We start from the raw sequence: 18519 nt of genomic DNA, 5'->3' as shown, positions 1-18519 counted from the left end.
CTTCAGAAGGGGGCTGATACATCAGGTTGTCAATCAAAGTCCTGTAACCCTGTTAATTTTACCATCACTAACCCAGGAGATTCCAAATGGCAGTAAGGTGCCTGAATTGGCATCCAGATCCATGGGTGAAGCAGAGACCCAGGGACTGTGCTACATTTCAAGAGAGTCATTACTGCCTATCCAACCATGTCCCATTAAGTCTTCCACTCCATCAAAGAAGAAATAAGAAGTAGCCCCCTCCCATTTCAGTCACAGCAAGGAACTTGTTTCTAGCCCTAGTAGAGACTATAGCCCAGACTCTCAAGATCTCTTCTTGCTATAAGGGGGAAGCAACGTGGGGGATTAATGACTATGGGAGGTAGAGAATTAGATCCCTGTGAACCTTATAATGGAATAGAATACCACAGTCCTACTACTGGGGTTTGGCTCCTCAAAACCTCAATTATTGGGAAAAACTGCCTTGCCTGATGGGGAAAAAAGTTCGCCATCTCTTTTGGAAGTTAACAGGCCTAGGCCAAAGATTTTATAACTCAACTTCCTGGGAAACCCAATGGTGGTGGACCCCAGATCTCCTAGAACCAGATCCCCACCCCTTGTCTAACTTCTCTCATCTCTAAGAGGCTTGGGACAATGTCAATGCAGCCATCCAGTGGCAGGCCCTGGGTGGACTATACTGGATATGTGAAAGGACAGCCTATACAGTACTTCCCTCAGGCTGGTCAAGGTCATGTGTGCTGGGAACTATTTGTCCATCTTTCTTCCTGCTCCCACTTGCCAGAGGGGAACATTTGGAAGTCCAAGTTCATGGAGACAGGGAGACTCAAAGGAAACTATGTGCCCTATGAACTGGCAATTAGAAAGATGATGATTGGCCTCCTGAGCATATAATCCAATATTATGGCCCTGCCACTTGGGCAGAGGATGGGTCCTGAGGCTACCGTGCTCCCACTTACATGCTAAACCACATAATCAGACTTCAAGCAGATGTAGAAAGTATAACCAATGAAACTTCCAGAGCTCTTAACTTACTAGCCAAGCAGCAAACCAAAATGCACAATACTATCTGTCAAAATCGCTTGGCCTTAGATTGCCTGCTTGCTCTGAGGGAGGAGTTTGTGGAAAGTTTAACCAGAGCAACTGCTGCCTACAGATAGATGGTGAAGGAAAAGTCAAGAGGAGATCACAGATCAAATGAGAAAGGTTGCTCATGTCCCAGTCCAGACCTGGAAAGGTTGGGACCCCGGGGAGGTATTTGGAAGATGGTTTTCAACTCTCAGGGGATTTAAAACCCTCATAGGTATTACCTTCTTGATTTTGGGAGCTTGTTTAATCCTACCTTGCCTAGCTCCCCTGGTTATATGGTCTGTCTCCAACCTCACCTGAGGTAATGGTCGAAAGGAAAACAGCCACGCATGTGATGATGTTATGGAAATCTAAACCCCTAAACCAAGATGATGCTCTTTGACCCAAAATAGGGGTTCCAAGCATCAAAGGGGAGAATGTGGTAGAGCCTCTCCCTAAGGAATGTGGTGAAAACCTCAGGACAAGGGAAGGCAACCTGGCTACATGCACGTGTATGACATTCCTCATGACTCTGTAACACAGACCGCTCATGCAGACTGTATGTTACCATATATGGGAGACAAAGGAGCAAAAATTGTACAAAAGGCAACACCCCTGTGTGTTCAGGACTCAGCCTTTTTGGTCTTGGCATGCTGATCCCATGCTGGCACAAATAAAGCTGTTTCCTGGAAAGAAAAGCCTCGGTGTTCTGACTATGTGTGACTCGCCACTACATCCTTACACCTTAAAATTGCTTCACTGAACCAAAAGAAAGACTATGACATTTTCTATGATGCCCCCTTATTTTCTTCATTTCCTTCAAATGTACATGTGCCTGAACAAAATCTGCTCATTGAGGACCAGTAAGGAGAACAATTTGAATAAAAATGATAGTGATGATGATGAAGTGCAGGGCAATCCATGGGTGATAGAGATCTCACAAAACTTGCATTTGCACTCATGAGGTAAGTAATAAGGTTTTGTTTTGTTTCTTTGTTTAATCTCAACCTTATTTATAAGACAAAGAATATGACTTGCTTGAGGACCTGCTATTCAAATGTCCAAGTTACTTCCTGGTTTAAATCAGGTTGTGCAAGCTGAGTGTGTTAATGTGGCTTCTAGAAGAGCCTAACTTTTCCCCCACATAATGGCCTTATACACTGGGATATTCTGACTCGTACAAAAGGCGCAACAGAAAGAAGGACTCAATATCCCGCTGCTATTTGGCACTCTATTGTTTGTTAAATTACACCTTTAGGCATAATGAAAACTAAAATCTATTTAAAATGTAGTTTGAACTCACTTATAGTTGCAAATGGAGGTTTGTTTGATGTGGAATGATCATCTCTTTTCTGAAAAACAACCCAAGTGATCATATATCAGACCATGTTCTCATAGTCAGATTAACAGCTAAAACAAGGTAAATCAATGTTAATAATAAACAGGAGGAAATATAGTTTTTAGAATGTAAGGTTCAGTGCTCTAAGGTCTGGTGTGGGGCCATTCCTTTTTACTAGCTCTACTAGTTAATGTTAAACATTGTAAAAACAAAATTAATGAGAAATTAATTGTGAAGTGAATAAGGGTCATTCATGGCTTTGAAAAGTAAAGGAAATATCACATTAATTAATTATAAACATTTAAAATCACATAAAATGTTAGACAAGAAATCCTCAAATGTCTAGTTTAAAGTAGATGAAATTGGAGACCACATATCCACAGTGGACAGATGAGGAGGAAGGTTGTTTGTGCAAAGATCATTAGATTGAGAGCTAGTCTTTCATGCTCCCTAATTTAGCATGAGCAAGAATTGCCTTCTTAGAAGAAAGGAAAAAAGGAAGGCGAGGGAGACAGAGAAAGAGAGAGGAGGAGAAGAAGAAGAAGAAGAAGAAGAAGAAGAAGAAGAAGAAAGAGAAGAAGGGAGGAGGGAAGGAAGGAAGGAAGAGAAGGAAGGGAAGGAAGGGAAAGAGGAAGGAAAAAGAGTCCTTATAGGAAGTACCACAGTGGTTTATTATAATTTATTAGTTGTCCAGTCACTCCACATCAGACAGCTGCAGAAATAAACCATCCCTGGACACAGGAGAATACATTCCTATACAACTGTGAGCTTCCTTGAGCATGCTGTTCATATTTCTAGAGAGTTCTGTATATTGGACTGTGTGGTAGATTGTTACACTAATAGTTCCCAGTATCCATACCACTGTGTAGCTCCTCCTATTTTAATTGGACTTGGCCCTGTGGCTTTCCTCAGCCAATAGGACATCAGCACATGTACTACAACATGCTGGGACTTGTCTTCTTGGAATGTTGCTGCTGCCATGTGAAGACTCCTTGAGAGTGAAAGGCCACGTACAGGGAGATGTCCAGCTGTTCCATCCTGTCCCAGGTTTCCGCTGACCCACATAAGTGAGCCCAAGCAAGACCAGCAGAATAACCATCCAGCCACTCAAAGACCCTTAAGAAATATTAAAGTGTTATTGTTTAAAGGCACTCAGTTTTGTGGCATTTGTTATACAGTAAAAGAAAACTCATATGAGCTGGAAAGATCAAACCAGAGAACTAAACATTTCTAATTAAAAAAATGTTCCTAAAATCCTACTATGTGTTCAGCCTCACTAAGAACCCCAACTGCCCCACAAATTCTTACCATTTCCTTACCAACAAGCTATAAAAAAAAAGGAGGGAATGTAAGATAAATTTTATGATAATGTAAAGGAGGAAAATTTTGCTTCACTTCTAGGTTTCTTGGATAGCCTAATAATTAAGCTGACATAAGATAGATTAACAGGAGAAAAGCAGATTTAATTTCATATACTCATAAAAATATAATATTCAAAGAAGTGACCAGAGCAGGGAGCTTTTATATCTTTCAGAAACAATAAATTTGTAAAGAAGTGACAAGACCGAGAAGTTTGAGCTTGGGGTAGTAAATTAGCGAAGTAACAGGGTTTATTCATACAGCCTTCTCAACCCTGAATTCTCTCTTTACCTCCTGGTACAGGAAGAGTACCTTTCACATGGGAGATTTATTTTCTGCTTTCAGGAGTACAAAGGAGGGTAAGTGCCCTTTTTTCAGTGGCTGTTGCTTAAGTAACTTTAATTTAAAAAAATCAATATGCCAGAGGCACCTGGGTGGCTCAGTGGGTTAAGCCTCCGACTCTGGCTCAGGTTATGATCTCAAGGTTCATGAGTTCCAGCCCCACGTTGGGCTCTTCGCTGATAGATCAGACCCTGGACCCTGCTTCAGATCTGTGTCTCCCTCTCACTGCCCCTCCCCACCAAGTAAATAAACATTTAAAATTTTTTTTAAAAAATCAGTATGCCAAAGTGATACATTTGGAGGCAGCCTGACCCATCAGCGAGCATCAGATTTTGCCATACACAAGATGTGGATCCTACCAGATTGATATACTCTGTCTTCTGAGCACTCGCAGCTTTGTCTCTGTGGCCTTTGTGGTATTTATACTTTCTACCCCTTTGTTAAAATTGTTAAGAGAGCACCTGGGTGGCTCATTCAGTTAAGCATCCGACTTGGGATCAGGTCATGACCTCATGGTCCATGGGCTCCAGCCTTATGTCGGGCTCTGTGCTGAGCCTGGAGACTGTTTCAGATTATGTGTCTCTTCTCTCTCTCTCTGCCCCTCCCCTGCATTCTCTCTCTCTCTCAAAATAAATAAATGTTCAAAAATAAATAAAAATATTATGATAGTTTTTATTCATAGCATTTCTCCTTTTTAGATATTATGCTTATTGCCATCAGGGACTGTTTCTTTTTGTTACCTGCCTCCCCAGCAAAAAATGGGCATTTGCTACATGTTTGACAAACAAGAAAAAACAATCATTCATTTCCCTCTTGCTTTAGCAATGGAAAGTATACACCTGGATATTTTAAACATGTTAGGTGAGGAGGAAAAGAAGGAAAAGCAGGAAGAGAAGGAAGAGAAGGAGAGCCATATATGGCTTCTTTTCTTAACTCAAATATCCTAGAATTAGCTTTCTCAATTCTGTCTATATTTTCCTACTAACATAAAGTTTCATTACAAAAAATATATACTCTTAGGAAATATTGTGAGTTTAATAAAACAGAATTCCATTCTAACTACAATATCTGTTAAGTTGGATCAAGATGAAAATTAAAAAAACAAATATTTTCTCATAAGCATTTTCAACCTCACAACAGCTCTCTCAAGGGCATACTACATTCTTTGCCTTGATTTGTGTACTCAGAAGTCCATCTTTGTGTATTTGGTTCTTTATTAGGCATGAGGGAGATATAAAATGAACAAAATGCATAAGGTCCATCCAAAGGAATTTATAATCTAGTTGGACAACCAAGGACAATAAAACTATGGAATAACAATTTGAGATGGTACATTACTAAAATTGCAAGACCAATCATAATAATAATCCTTCTGGGTCAGAGTTCATGTATTTAAAAACAATAGTCACTTATATGTGTGTCATTCACATCCTAGGGATAAAAGATGTGCATCATTGCATGCAATGAATGATAATTTGAAAAATATATAGAGGTATATATTTGAAAATGAATATAGGTATTTATTTTGAAAATAAACATAGAGGTATATGAATCTGTTGCAGGATAACAATATAATCCCCCTAAGAGTATCCCTGCCTTTCATACAGAATAGTATCTCATCTCAGAGCATTCAAGTTACAGGAGCTGTTCAAGGGAATAAGAAAATTCCATAAAACATGTTGATAATTTCTTAGGCTACAAGGCTAAAATAAGCTTACCAAGACTATTCAGAGAGGTACTAATTCTTTCTGGGCAAGCCCAAATTTATATTCATTCATTTATTCAACAAAAACGTTATTAAGTACCTACTCTATATCATGCACTGGGCTAGGCTCCAGGGATACAAAAATAAGAAGACCAAGTTCCAGCTTTTACTACACATGCAGGGGAAATGACAGAGTGCCAGAGACAGTAGGGCATAGGGGAAAGAGCCTTAGACTGGATGTTAAAGGTTCTGAATCTCAGCTCTGCTCCCTCCACTACCAGTTTACCATGTAGCAATACAGTTTACTGTACTTACTGTGTAAATTAGGCAAATCCTTGAAATGGACTGTAACTAAGTGTCTTCATTTGTCAATTAAGACCAAAGGTCTATCTCACCAAACATGTTGTAAGAACTGAATGAAATAATAATTTGAAAGTGCTCTGACGTATTAATCTGTACAAAGTTATGGGGCCATTATCACACAGAAGACTAAATTACCATTTCTAACTGTTAAGTGTCATCTGTCTAGTTGCATATGTTACTTCCTTGTAGTCTAACTAGGAAATATTGTTTAAAAAAAAAAAACAGATGATTTGAGTCTTTTTTCCTGGGCATTTAACTAGACTTTTTATTCAACCAATTTAGGAGGGCTGCTCACCATGTAGCAAAACTAGCAATAACACTTATGCTTTCAGAAAAGGCAGTTCAAGATGGCAGCTTGGGAAAACCCTAAACTTACCTCCTTCCAAAGATAAAACAAGTATGTAGCTACACTTACAACAATTCCCTCTTTATAAACCCTGAAAACTAGCTGAACAGATCTTCCACAATCAAGGATTAAAAGGCCATACCCAGATAGGTAAGAAAAGTAGAGACACAGTCTTTCTAAAAACCTCACTCCTCACACATGACCAACAACAGAAAGAGTTGGGAGGGATATCCCACCCACAGAGCTTCTCTCTGAAAAGCAAAAGGTGTGTGCCTCATATACATCACCCCAACCCTTGGGACCTAATCTGAGAGATATACTCCCAAATCATCTGGCTTCAAAACCCAAAAAATCTTACATCCAAGGAAAACATAGGCTATAAGGAATGGAGATTCTGCTCTTAGAGGGCTCATGCACAGACTCCTTTGATCCAGGACCCAGCACAAAAGTAGCAGATTGAAAAAAACCTAGATCATATGTGAGGGAGATTCATTTGCTAACATTAAGGCATCTGCTAAAGGGCCAAAAGCTGTTGGGACTGTCTCTGGGGACAAAGGCAGTAGCATATGTTATTTGGGGCACTCTTCTTCTACCTTCCAATGCCAACAAAGGCAGACAGCATCTTTATACTTTCCCTCTATCTTGCTGACACCAACCCCCTGTGTGACCTGGTGGGCAAGTGTCTTGCCCCTCCGTGGGTTGGTGCCCTGCTACTTCCTGATGCTCCTGTGGCTGCTGGCAGACTCAGCAGATCTGAAACAATCAGAGAGACAGTTTGAGAGACAATCAAGAGCTAAGGCAAGGTTAAAGATAAGGTTCATCTCCTACATAGAGCTACTCCTTCAAAACTGAAAGATTTAGCTGTTTCACTTAATACATAGGAACAAACTCAGAGAATCAGCAAAATGAGGAGACAGAGGACTATGTTCCAGATGAAAGAACAAGATAACACCCCGGTGGGGGGGGGCGGGGGGGGGAAAGCAGAGCTTTAGAATGTGTTCAGGTTTAACTTGCTATCAACTTAAAATAGACCATTATATATCAATCAACATGATATACCACATTCATGAAATGAAGATTAAAAATCATATAATCATCTCAATAAATGCAGAAATAGCATTTGACAAAATTCAACATATACTTATAACAACTCTCAACAAAGTGAGTGTGGACAGAATACACCTCAACATAATAAAGGCCATATATGGGAAGCGTTCAGTTAACATCATACTCAACAGTGAAAAGCTAAAATCTTTTGTATAGAATCAAGAATAAGATAAGAATGTCCAAACTAGTCACTTTTATTCAATATAGTATTGGGAGTCCTAGCTGGAGCAATTAGGCAAAAAGAAAGAAAAAGAGAAAGAAAGAAAGAAAGAAAGGAAGGAAGGAAGGAAGGAAGGAAGGAAGAAAGAAAGAAAGAAAGAAAGAAAGAAAGAAAGAAAGAAAGAAAAGGTATCCAGATTGGGAAGGAAGAAATAAAATTCTCCCTATTTGTGTATATGATCTTATAAAAATCTATATATAGAGAAAACTCTAAAGATTCCACCAAAAAACTGCTAGAACTAGTAAACAAATTCAGTAAATTTTCAGGATATAAAATCAATATACAGGCATACTTTGTTTTGTTGCACATCACAGATACTGTGTTTTTTACAAATTTAAGTTTTGTAGCAAGCCTACATTAAGCAAGTCTATCAGCATCATTTTTAAAACAGCATTTGCTCACTTCCTGTCTCTGTCACAGTTTGGTAATTCTTACCAATTTTTTTATCATATTTATTATGGTGATCTGTGGTCAGTGATATTTGATGTTACTATTGTAATTGTTTGGGGGCACCATGACCCACACCCATAAAAAACAGCAAATTTAGTCAATAAACATTGTGTGTGTGTTGACTTCTTCATCAATTGTCTGTTGTTCTGCCTCTCTCTCCTTGGGCATCACTATTCCCAGAGACACAACAATACTGAAATTAGGCCAATTAATAATTCTATAATGGCCTCTAAATGTTCAGGTGAAAGGAAGAATCAGTCAAGGTGGCAAATTCATTGTTGTCTTACTTTAAACTGTCACAGCCACCCCAACCTCCAGCAACCACCACCATGATCATCTAGCAGCCATCAACATGATGAAGGCAAGACCCTTTATCATCAAAAAGATTTCAACTCACTGAAAGTTCAAATGATAGTATATTTTAGCAATAAAGTGTTTTTAGTTAAGGTGTGTACATTTTTTTTTAGACATAAATTTATTGTAAGCTTAATAGACTATAGTACAGCATAAATAAAACTTTATATATGCACTGGAAAACCAAAAAAAATCATTTGGATTGAATTATTGTGATATTTACTTTATTGTGGTGGTTTGGAAATGAACCCACAAATATCTGTGAGGTATGCTTGTATAAAAACCTGTTGTGTTTGTATATACTAACAATGAACTATCAGAGAAATTAAGAAAACAATCCTGTTTACAACTGCATCAAAAAAAATACCTAGAAATAAACTTTACCAAGCAAGTTAAAGACCTGTACACTGAAAACTATAAGACACTGAAGAAACTGAAGAAGCACAAATAAATAGAAAGATATTGTGTGCTCATAAATTGGAAGAATGAATATTGTTTAAAAAATCAATATTATTAAAATATACATATTACCCAAAATAAAGTATAGATTCAGTACAATTTCTAACAAAATTACAGTGTCATTTTTCACAGAAATAGAAAAAACAATCCTAAAATTTGTATGGAACCACAAAAGATTCAGAATAGCCAAGGCATCCTAAGAAAGAAGAACAAAGCAAGAAGCATTACACTCCTGGATTTCAAACTGTATTACAAAGTTATAGTCATCAAAACAACATGGTATTGGAATAAAAATAGACACAGAGATCAATGAAATAGAACAGAGAGTTCAGAAATAAACCCATATGTATATGGCCAATTAATTTATGACAAAGGAGGCAAGAATATACAATGGGGAAAGGAGAGTCTCTTCAATAAATGGTGTTGGGAAAACTGGACAGCCACATGCAAAAGGATGAAACTTGGCCACTGTCTTATACCATACATGAAAATTAACTCAAAATAGATTAAAAACCTGAATGCAAGACCAGAAACCACAAAACTCTGAGAAGAAAATAGGTAGTAAGCTCCTTGCCATCACTCTTGGCAATATATTTTTTTTTATCTGACTTCAACTCAATAGCAACAAAAGCAAAAATAAACAAATAGGACTACATCAGATTAAAAGGCTTCTGCACACTGAAAGAAACCATCAACAAAATTAAAGAACAACTTATTGAAGTGAATAAGATATTTGCAAATCATATATCTGATAAAGGATTAATATCCAAAAAATACAAAGAACTCCTACAATTCAATAACAATGACAAGAAAAACAATTCAACTAAAAAATGGGCAGAGGATCTGAATAGACATTCTCCCAAAGAAGGCATACAAATGGCCAACAGGCACATGAAGAGATGTTCAGCATCACTAATCATCAGAGAAATGCAAGTCAAAACCACAATTACCTCACACATGTCAGAATGGCTATTATCAAAAAGACAAGAAATAATGAGTATTGAGGACATGGAGAAAGGGGAACCCTCATATACCATCAGTGGGAATGTGAATTGGTGCAATCACAATGGAAAACAATATAGAGCTTCCTCCAAAAAAGTAGAAATAGAACTACCATATGATCCAGCAATTCCACTTCTAGATATTTATTCAAAGGAAATGAAAACACGCAAAAAGATATCTGCACTCCCATGTTCATTGCAGCTTTATTTACAATAGCTATGGTATGGAAAGTATCTTATGTGTCCATTGATAGATGAATGGATAAAGAAATTGTGGCTAGTCTATCTATCTATCTATCTATCTATCTATCTATCATCTATCTATCTCTATCCATCCATCTATCCATCCATCCATCCACAGTGGAATACTACTCGGCCACAAAAAGGAATGAAATCTTGCCATTTGCAGCATTAATGGACCTTGAAGGTATTATGCTAAGCAAAATAAGTCAGACAGAGATAGATAAATTCCATATGATTTCACTTATATATGGAACTTATTAAAACAAAACTCATAGATACAGAGAACAGATTGGTGCTTGCCAGAGGGGAGGGGGGTTGGGGGTGAGTAAAATGGGTGAAGGAGTACAAGGGTCAAGGAGTACAAACTTCCAATTATAAAATAAAGTCATGGAGATGGAATATACAGTGTGACAACTAGTCAATAGTATTGTAGCACATATTTGAAAGTTGCTAAGAGTAATCTTGGAAGTTTTTATCACAAGAAAAATAATTGTGTAGCTTCATATAAGGATGTATAGCAACTAGACTTACTGTGATGATCACTTCAAAATGTATATTTCCTCCACTAAAGACTCTCAAAATCATGTCTGAATGCCATACACATTCTTCCCTTCCTCTGTTGCTTGAACCACTCCTCTACAAGGAAGGAGAGTGGATTTGAGGCTCCACAGGAAAGCACCAAAGGAAATCTTACTTAAGAAATCAACTAAGTTATGTATTCATTTTTTTAAATTCACCTTCACTTGCTTTATTCTTTTGCTGTTGATTCCTCTATTCCTTATTCCTTCTCATTTTTCCGTTTTTTTTTTTCCTTATGCTTCTTCCTTTAATCAGAACCTAACATTCAGAATTGATTTGTTGTTTCACCAATACCTACTTATTATACTTAAGAAGATCCTAGTTTCAGCTTTGTTTTCTCCAGAGGGGGGTTGAAAGTTTAATGTACCTGCAGGTCTTGTAATGTGAGCTCAGTGCTGTGAGCAGAGACTGGAGTGAATCCTGTACACAAACAGCTGGCCCTGAAGTAGTGCAGCCTTGAAGGCAGTTCCCATCTGCCTCTTCATCAAGGCACAAAGATGCTTTATGTTAGGAGAGAAACACAGGCAGTGGTTCCCTTCACTCTTTCCTGAATTCAGTTAGGTAAATGAGCTAGTTAATTTAACATAGTATAATAACTTTGTAAAGATTATGTGTCGGAAAAAATTTTTTAATTTCTAGATAGGCCAATGACTAGCCCTTCAATTGTTAACCTTGTTTTTGCCTCATTTTTTTTTTAAATTTTACATTTATTTATTTATTTTTGAGAGACAGAGAGAGACAGAGCACAAGCAGGGGATGGGCAGAGAGAGAAGGAGACACAGAATCCGAACCAGGCTCCAGGCTTCCGAGCTATCAGCACAGACTCAGATCATGACCTAAGCCGAAGTCGGACGCTCAACCGAATGAGCCACCCAGGCGCCCCTCTTTTTTCTTTTTTCTTTCTTCTTTTTTTTTTTTTTTTTTTTTTTGCTGCAGAATGGGGTCCAAATAATGGCTGGATTCCTTCTAGTCCTAAACATTATACGATTTATTGTCTTTTAATGAGAACGTATAAAGATGTATAATTTAATCCCAATGAGGGTTGGCAAGTGTGGTTATATACATTCTTTGTGGATACAAATTCCATAAGGGAAAGTCCTCTGTCTTTCATATTTCCCTATTTGTATAGATGATCTGTCATTTACTGGCCATAACCTTCCACTCTACTGGATGCTGTACAAACTTCCTTGTCATTAAAATACTAACATGCCAATAAAAACCAACTTTCTGTCTCAAACTAAACAATGGCACTTACCACTGAGGCCATAAGCTGGCTCTTATTTAAACATATCCTTAGAGGAAGAGGCAAAGTGTGTTACCTTACACAAGGACAGAATGAACTCCAATTTCCAGTTACACAAAAGTCTTCAGGCAAACAGTATAATAGAGGGAAATGGTTTGGTGGAGAGTGCAAGACTTGCTAGGGGGCAGAACTCCAGCTACTTCCAGGAAAGACCAGGACATGACTGAGGACATGTGGAACCCTTGGTGTGAGGGAGCAATCTTCGATCTACAGGGAGAAGTGCTTTCCTCAGCAAGATTGCCTAGAGGGAACACCCGGGTTTCATAACCAGAAAGCAGTGAAAGGAAGGAAAGGAGTGAAAGTTAGACATATTGAGGCTGCCACAACAAGCCACACAGTCACCTCTTGTATCGCATTTAAGTAGCAGGCTGGGTTTGGTGGAACATCCATTTCCAGACAATGTCGTGGGACTTTAAGACCAGAACCTAACAGATTAATATCTAGCTTCATGTTTGTTTTAGTAAAAGTCTAGGGGTTGCCATTACCACTCCTTCAAAATCCATAACCAATGAATTTTGTTTCCATATATTTTAGTGGTTCTCAACTTTGGCCACACATTAAGGTCGCCTGGGTTGCTTTAAAAAGCAATTTGATTCCATTTCAATCAAATAAGAACCCCTTGGCAGAGAGGACAAAGGGACAAATATTAAATCCCCGTAGGTTATTTTAATATGTGCTTGAGACTATTTCTGTGCTCACTGGCAGTGAACCCTTATAAAATTGAAATGAATTTGTGTACTTTTTGCAAAGAATGCAAGAAGAGAGAAGTTAGGAAATCAAAACCTGATTCTGAATTTGGTCCAAGGAAGAGATGAGACTTTGGTTTTGTTAGCATTAGGAGACCTACTCAGAACGGCCTAGGAAGGTCCAGGGAGTGCCACAATACTAGGGAAAGCTTTCTGCCCCTTTATCAGAGCTTTGGCCTGTACAAAAGCACTGGTTAATACAGGCTATTCACAAGATGTCCCATATTACTTGGGGTAGAATTAGTCCAATTCCATTCACAAGCCAGGTCAGTGATTCCTCTGGGCCACCGGCTGCTTACCACTGCATCACAGAAATACAAGAAATGAAGAAATGTCTTATCAGCAACCCAGAGCATGGGTTTTGAGGAAACAAGTTCACAAAGAGAATTCAGGGGAAAACACTAAAATTAGAGTATTTCAAAGATGAATGTGAAGACCAATAATCTTCTTGATAATTTCAAAGAAAGATGAAAGAATAAAAGCTCACATAGAGTCATAAAGAAATGAAAAAAGTTCAAAACCAAACCTAACTGCTGGCCAACAATTGAAATCGTAGTATACCTTCAATCTCTTTTTTTTTTTTTTTTTTGGTTGTTGTTGGGTTTTTTTGGTGAATGATGACTTAGCAGAGATTTATTTTGAGATTTGCTCAATTTTGAGTAAAGTTGAAATGTTTTAGTCTTTTTCATTTACATCTACTTCACATTCACTATGGGATAAATATGACAAATATATAACTTCTTTAAAAATTAAAAATGTGCTTCAGGTTTCTGATGTTGATGATAAAATATGGCAGGAAAAATATTATTGGTACTTATCCTATTTTTTTTTTTACGAAGAAAATATTTGAAAGGAACTTTTGTTTCTGTAGAACTTAAACACAAATTGACTTTTATTTAGGAAAAATGAAAAGTCCCCAAGGGGTGTCTTATGCTTTGTAGTGTCTGCTTGGTGTCTCTCCAGTTGTATAGCACCATGCGCGTGGCTGAACATGACAGCTCTGGGTAGCAGGCCTCTTAAACAACATTCTAAACGGAATGCCATTTAATGTCCACTAAAATGTAGGCTATTTGTTTCATGGTATCCATTACTACAAATGACACATTAAAAAATTAGCATTTTGTAAATAGATATTTAGCTTTTCTCTTAGAATACTGCCCCTAGATGGGCATTGGGGCCCTCCTGAACACCCGTGCTGGTGGTGCATGTGGTACACGTCTCCGACTTGCCAGTGGCCAGCCAGCAGTAGATGCTCCACACCTGTCCCTTGCTAAGGCCTGGTTGTTCAGACCTCCCATTCTGTCAGGAGTGTTGCATCCTGGATCATGGAATGGGGAAATGCTTTCTATTGAGAGCACTGGCCCAAAAGGAGGCTAAAAGTAATTGAAGGCCTCATGAGTAAGTAACAGAGCCACTTGATGTTTTTGAGAGCAATCTGAAACATTTTAATTGTCTGCTTTTGAAATTAAGGGGGAAAATATATTTTCTGTTTCAGATTATGCTAATTGAAAGAGAAAATACTGGGAGACAGGAGAGGGGAAACAAAAAAGGTGGTAGAGGATAAGGGAGACCAAGTGAGGAGGATGGAAAAAGAACTACAGAAATAAGAGGAAAAGGAAGATATTTACAAATACAGGAAAGAGGCACATGACAAGATGGATGGAAGGGAAACAAGGAGAGAAAAAAAGAGATACCAGGCTCCACATAGTGTGAATGACTATAGTATTTGTGTACAGTCCACATTCATTTGGAGTATCAACATCCACTCAAGTAGCATGCACTGAATACCTATTGTGTGCCTGAGTGTTGATGAAGACTGAAACTAGCATAGAATTAGTCCTTGCTATCAAGACATTTATGATTTCAAAGAGACATAAAACATACACACAGCTACTGTACAAGGCACTGCTGCATCAAGGATGGCAGCAGGAGCCCTGGCTGTCTGCTCTCTGCCATACCCGAGGGTCACCACAGGGCCCGGCACTTAGTGAGTGTTCATTAACTGGTTCTTGTAATGTGTTGAATGCTAACTTGTAATGCAAATGCTGTAAACACAGAAGTAGGGATTGCTTCTGACACAGGGGAGGCTCGACAGGAAAGGATTCCTAAGAATTGATGCCTGAAGAAGAGGTAGGATTTTTAGAAGTCAAGTTATAAGGCAACACATTTTCAACGAAGGCCATACTGTGAAGCTGCAGAGCCTGTGTAGGTTTAAGAGCCTGGAAAATGTCAGATTATCTGGAAGCAGGGTTTGTATTAGGAAGATAATAAAGCTGAGGAAGATTACTTCTAGATTGTCCTGGTCCTTGAAAGTTGACAAGAGGTTTAGGCTTATTTTTAGACAAGAAGGAGGAGTAGGCATCAAAGAATTTTTAGCAACCAAAAATGAAGAATTAGAGTTAATGTTTTAAAGAGATAAATTGACGATTGCATTCAGAAATGTCTGACCTGGAGAGCCTGAAGCAGGGTTTCTGATAGCATGATCTGTAACCCCATCTTTAATCCAATCACTTAGAGTGCTTACTCAAAATGCAGATGCCTGTGCCTCACAGACATTATATTCCCTAGCTCTGGGGCGAGGTCCTGGATCTGTATTTAAATAAGTTACCCAGTACATGAAAGTTTCTGTATACAAAACCTAGCTAAAACTGGCTTAGAAACAAGACCAATGAGGAAGTATATTAGTTATCCATTGCCATGTAACAAATTTCCTCAAACTTAGTAGCTTAATACAACACAAATTTACTACCTCAATGTTGTAAGTCAGGAACTAGAGAGTGGCTTAATTAGGTGGTTTCATGAATTTGCACTGAAGCTACAGGCCAATGCTGTAGTCATTGGAAGGCTTCGCTAGGTCTGAAGGATCCACTTCCGCATTCATTGTGTGGCTGTTGCAGGAGTCCGCAGTTCCTCTCAATGTGGGCCTCTCCACAGGTTTGCTTATGATGTAGTTGGCTTCCTTCAGAGTGAATGATCAGACAGAGAGACACACACAAACCAAGACAAGCTACAAGGTCTTTATTTTTTAATTATTTTATTTTTATTTTTTTATTTCAACTTTTATTTTTAAATGTTAAACCTACTATAGGCTGATCAAGAAAGATCAAATATGACTTCCTTAAACATGCAGTATTTGAAACTGGAAAATTTTGGCTTATAACTAATATTTTTTAAGTTGCAAGAGCATTTCATGAAGATGTTGCCCATTTCAAATATCAAATAAGATCTTCTCTCTCATTCATTTTAAGACCAGCAAAGACCATTTTAGTTCCAGCTATATATTTCTTTGGTTTCTTCAAATATTCCATCAGTTCCTTCTCCCCCAGATAACGCCTTTGTTTTTATTAACATCGGAATAAGAAAATCCTGGTGCTTATCCTATTTTTCATTCAAAAAGACCTTAGAGATTTGGACCTGTTTTGTGTTTCCCACTTTTTTCCACCATCTAGCACCGAGCACATTTTTTTTTTTTTTTTAAATCTAAATTCAAGTTGGTAAACATACAGTGTAGTCTTGGTTTCAGGAGTAGAACCCAGCACATTTTTGAATAAAGACCTTCTTGCCTGCTTCAGCATCTCTCATTTTGTTCACAGGGTCAGCAACTCTGCCCACTGCTGTCTCCCTGAAGAACACTTAGCAGTCACCCAGGCCGCTGCTGGGCCAGAACATGCACTACAATTTTGAAGCTGGTGGTCCCACAGTAGTGCCTCAAAGACCTGCATTGGAAGCCCAGCCTGACAAGCACTTACAAGGTCTTTTATGACCTAATCTTAGAAGTGACACACTAGAAGGTGGGGATGGATCACTGAGGCTAACTTGGAGTCCAGGTACTGCAGAAGACAAAATCCACAGTCTGTGTGAAGTTGTAACTTGAAATTATAGTATGTGATGTGAAATAATGTAAGTTAATGTATTTGAACACTCATCACACCCAGGAACTATTCTAAGCACTTTACATGTATTATCTCATTTAGCCCTCTCAACAACTTCATGAGGTAGTAGGCATTGTTATCATCCAGAGGGGAAAACTGAAGTACAGAGAGGTTAATAATGAAGTGGGAGCACTGTTACAAAGACTTGTCAGGACATGAAAAGAATTTGCGTGTGGGGGAAGGTAATTGGCTGCTACCAGTGTTCTATGGAAATTTTGCTGGCTGATGAACCACCCTTTATAGTTCTTCAACTGCTCAGTCCATGAAGTGTTAGGATTCATTTTCAACTGGACACAGCAGCTACCCAGGGGCAAATGACAATCCAGCGAAATGCACCCACAGGCCATTCATTTAATAAGCAGTGGGAACCAAACCTAAACCGGAAATTCTCCCCTGTTCAGATCCCTAGAATGGTTCCTAAATAGTTAGGTCTCAAGGACTACCTCTGCCCCAAGGCTCTTTCTAACTTGTAGGCTGGAGAGGTTACAAATAAGAAAGGTTCAGTTTTGAAGGAAGCAATCAGACCTCTGAATTTATCAGGTAGGCTATGGAGAGGACTACTGAATGCTCAGTTTATCACATTTCTCCCCAACATGTGCCATCTGGAGTTCCCCAAAGCAGGCTGTTCTTCTGCCCACATTCTGAATGTTCCCCCACAATGATAAACGCCCTCCAACGTTTGTACTCTGCTTCTGCCCAGCTTTCCTGTACTGGGCTCCTCCCTTCATGCACCACCCCAACCTGTTCTTGCTGCAATTCACAAGTTTCCTTTACCTTCTTTCCTATTCTACAGATTTCTTTTATTTTTTAACTCCGTCTTTCATTTTTTTAACTTCAGTCTCCATCTTTCTAGCCTTTTGCCTCCTCCATCCTGTCCCACAAAGCCACACCTGAATTGACAAAGTCCTGAACTCTGATAAATTACTTAGTATCAACAAAAGAAAAAAAAAAAAAAAAAAAAAAAGTAAGCTCCAGAGACTCTTGAGCAAAACCCGAGAGGTGATTGGACTTGGCCTGCCAGGACTCAGTGTAACTGAGAAGTGTCTGCCCGCCTCCGCAGGCTCCACCTTGAGGGAAACCTTGAGCTCTGGAGTGGAGAAAGGGCCTGGCCGGCTGATATTAATAAGTTCTACCGGTCCTGAGATGGCGCGACAGGCCTTCACAGACCGCAGGTGGAGGGCGGTGGCCTTGCCGCCCCGGACCCCCGGCAGCTCGGGGCAGTGTGCGGTCAGGAGAGAGGGGCCCGGGATGCAGCAGGCCACACGGCCTCGCCGACGTCTGGCCCTGGAGCGTCTCCAGGTGCTAGGGTGGGGCCGTGAGCGCCCAGTCAGTCACTCCGGCATGTGGGCCGCGGGTGGGGCGGCGCGGGCGGGCCGGGGCTGAGGGACACTGTTTGCCAACATCTCGGCCAGAGTGTTTGTCCAGCCAGCCTGTGCCGCTCTCAAGCACGGCTGCCTTGCCCTCCCTTCCCCGACAGCTTCTGGCGGCCCAACTGGACGTGGCGTTGCTCGGGTCAATCTGCTAGAGGAGCGCAGAGCCCTGCACGGGTAAGTGCCTGGGGTGGGGAAGGGAGGCCAGGAGGCGGAGGCCGAGAAGACTGTACGTGTTG

General features: G+C 39.4%; 1 protein-coding gene across 1 annotated transcript in view; it reads left to right on the top strand.

Moving 5' to 3' along the window:
* The first annotated feature begins 18029 nt into the window (after positions 1 to 18029).
* SH2D4A (SH2 domain containing 4A) overlaps positions 18030 to 18519 on the top strand; it is a 60371-nt gene continuing 59881 nt past the window's right edge. Inside the window, exon 1 of the mRNA XM_060653373.3 lies at positions 18030 to 18457. The gene's annotated coding sequence lies outside the window, so the exon portion shown is untranslated. The remainder of the gene's footprint in view (positions 18458 to 18519) is intronic.

Source organism: Panthera onca, chromosome B1 (genome assembly GCF_046562875.1).
Source record: "Panthera onca isolate mPanOnc1 chromosome B1, mPanOnc1 haplotype 2, whole genome shotgun sequence".
In the NCBI taxonomy this organism is placed as follows: domain Eukaryota; kingdom Metazoa; phylum Chordata; class Mammalia; order Carnivora; family Felidae; genus Panthera; species Panthera onca.
Note: the sequence above shows the minus strand (reverse complement) of the source record. Positions and strands in the feature narration are given on the sequence as shown.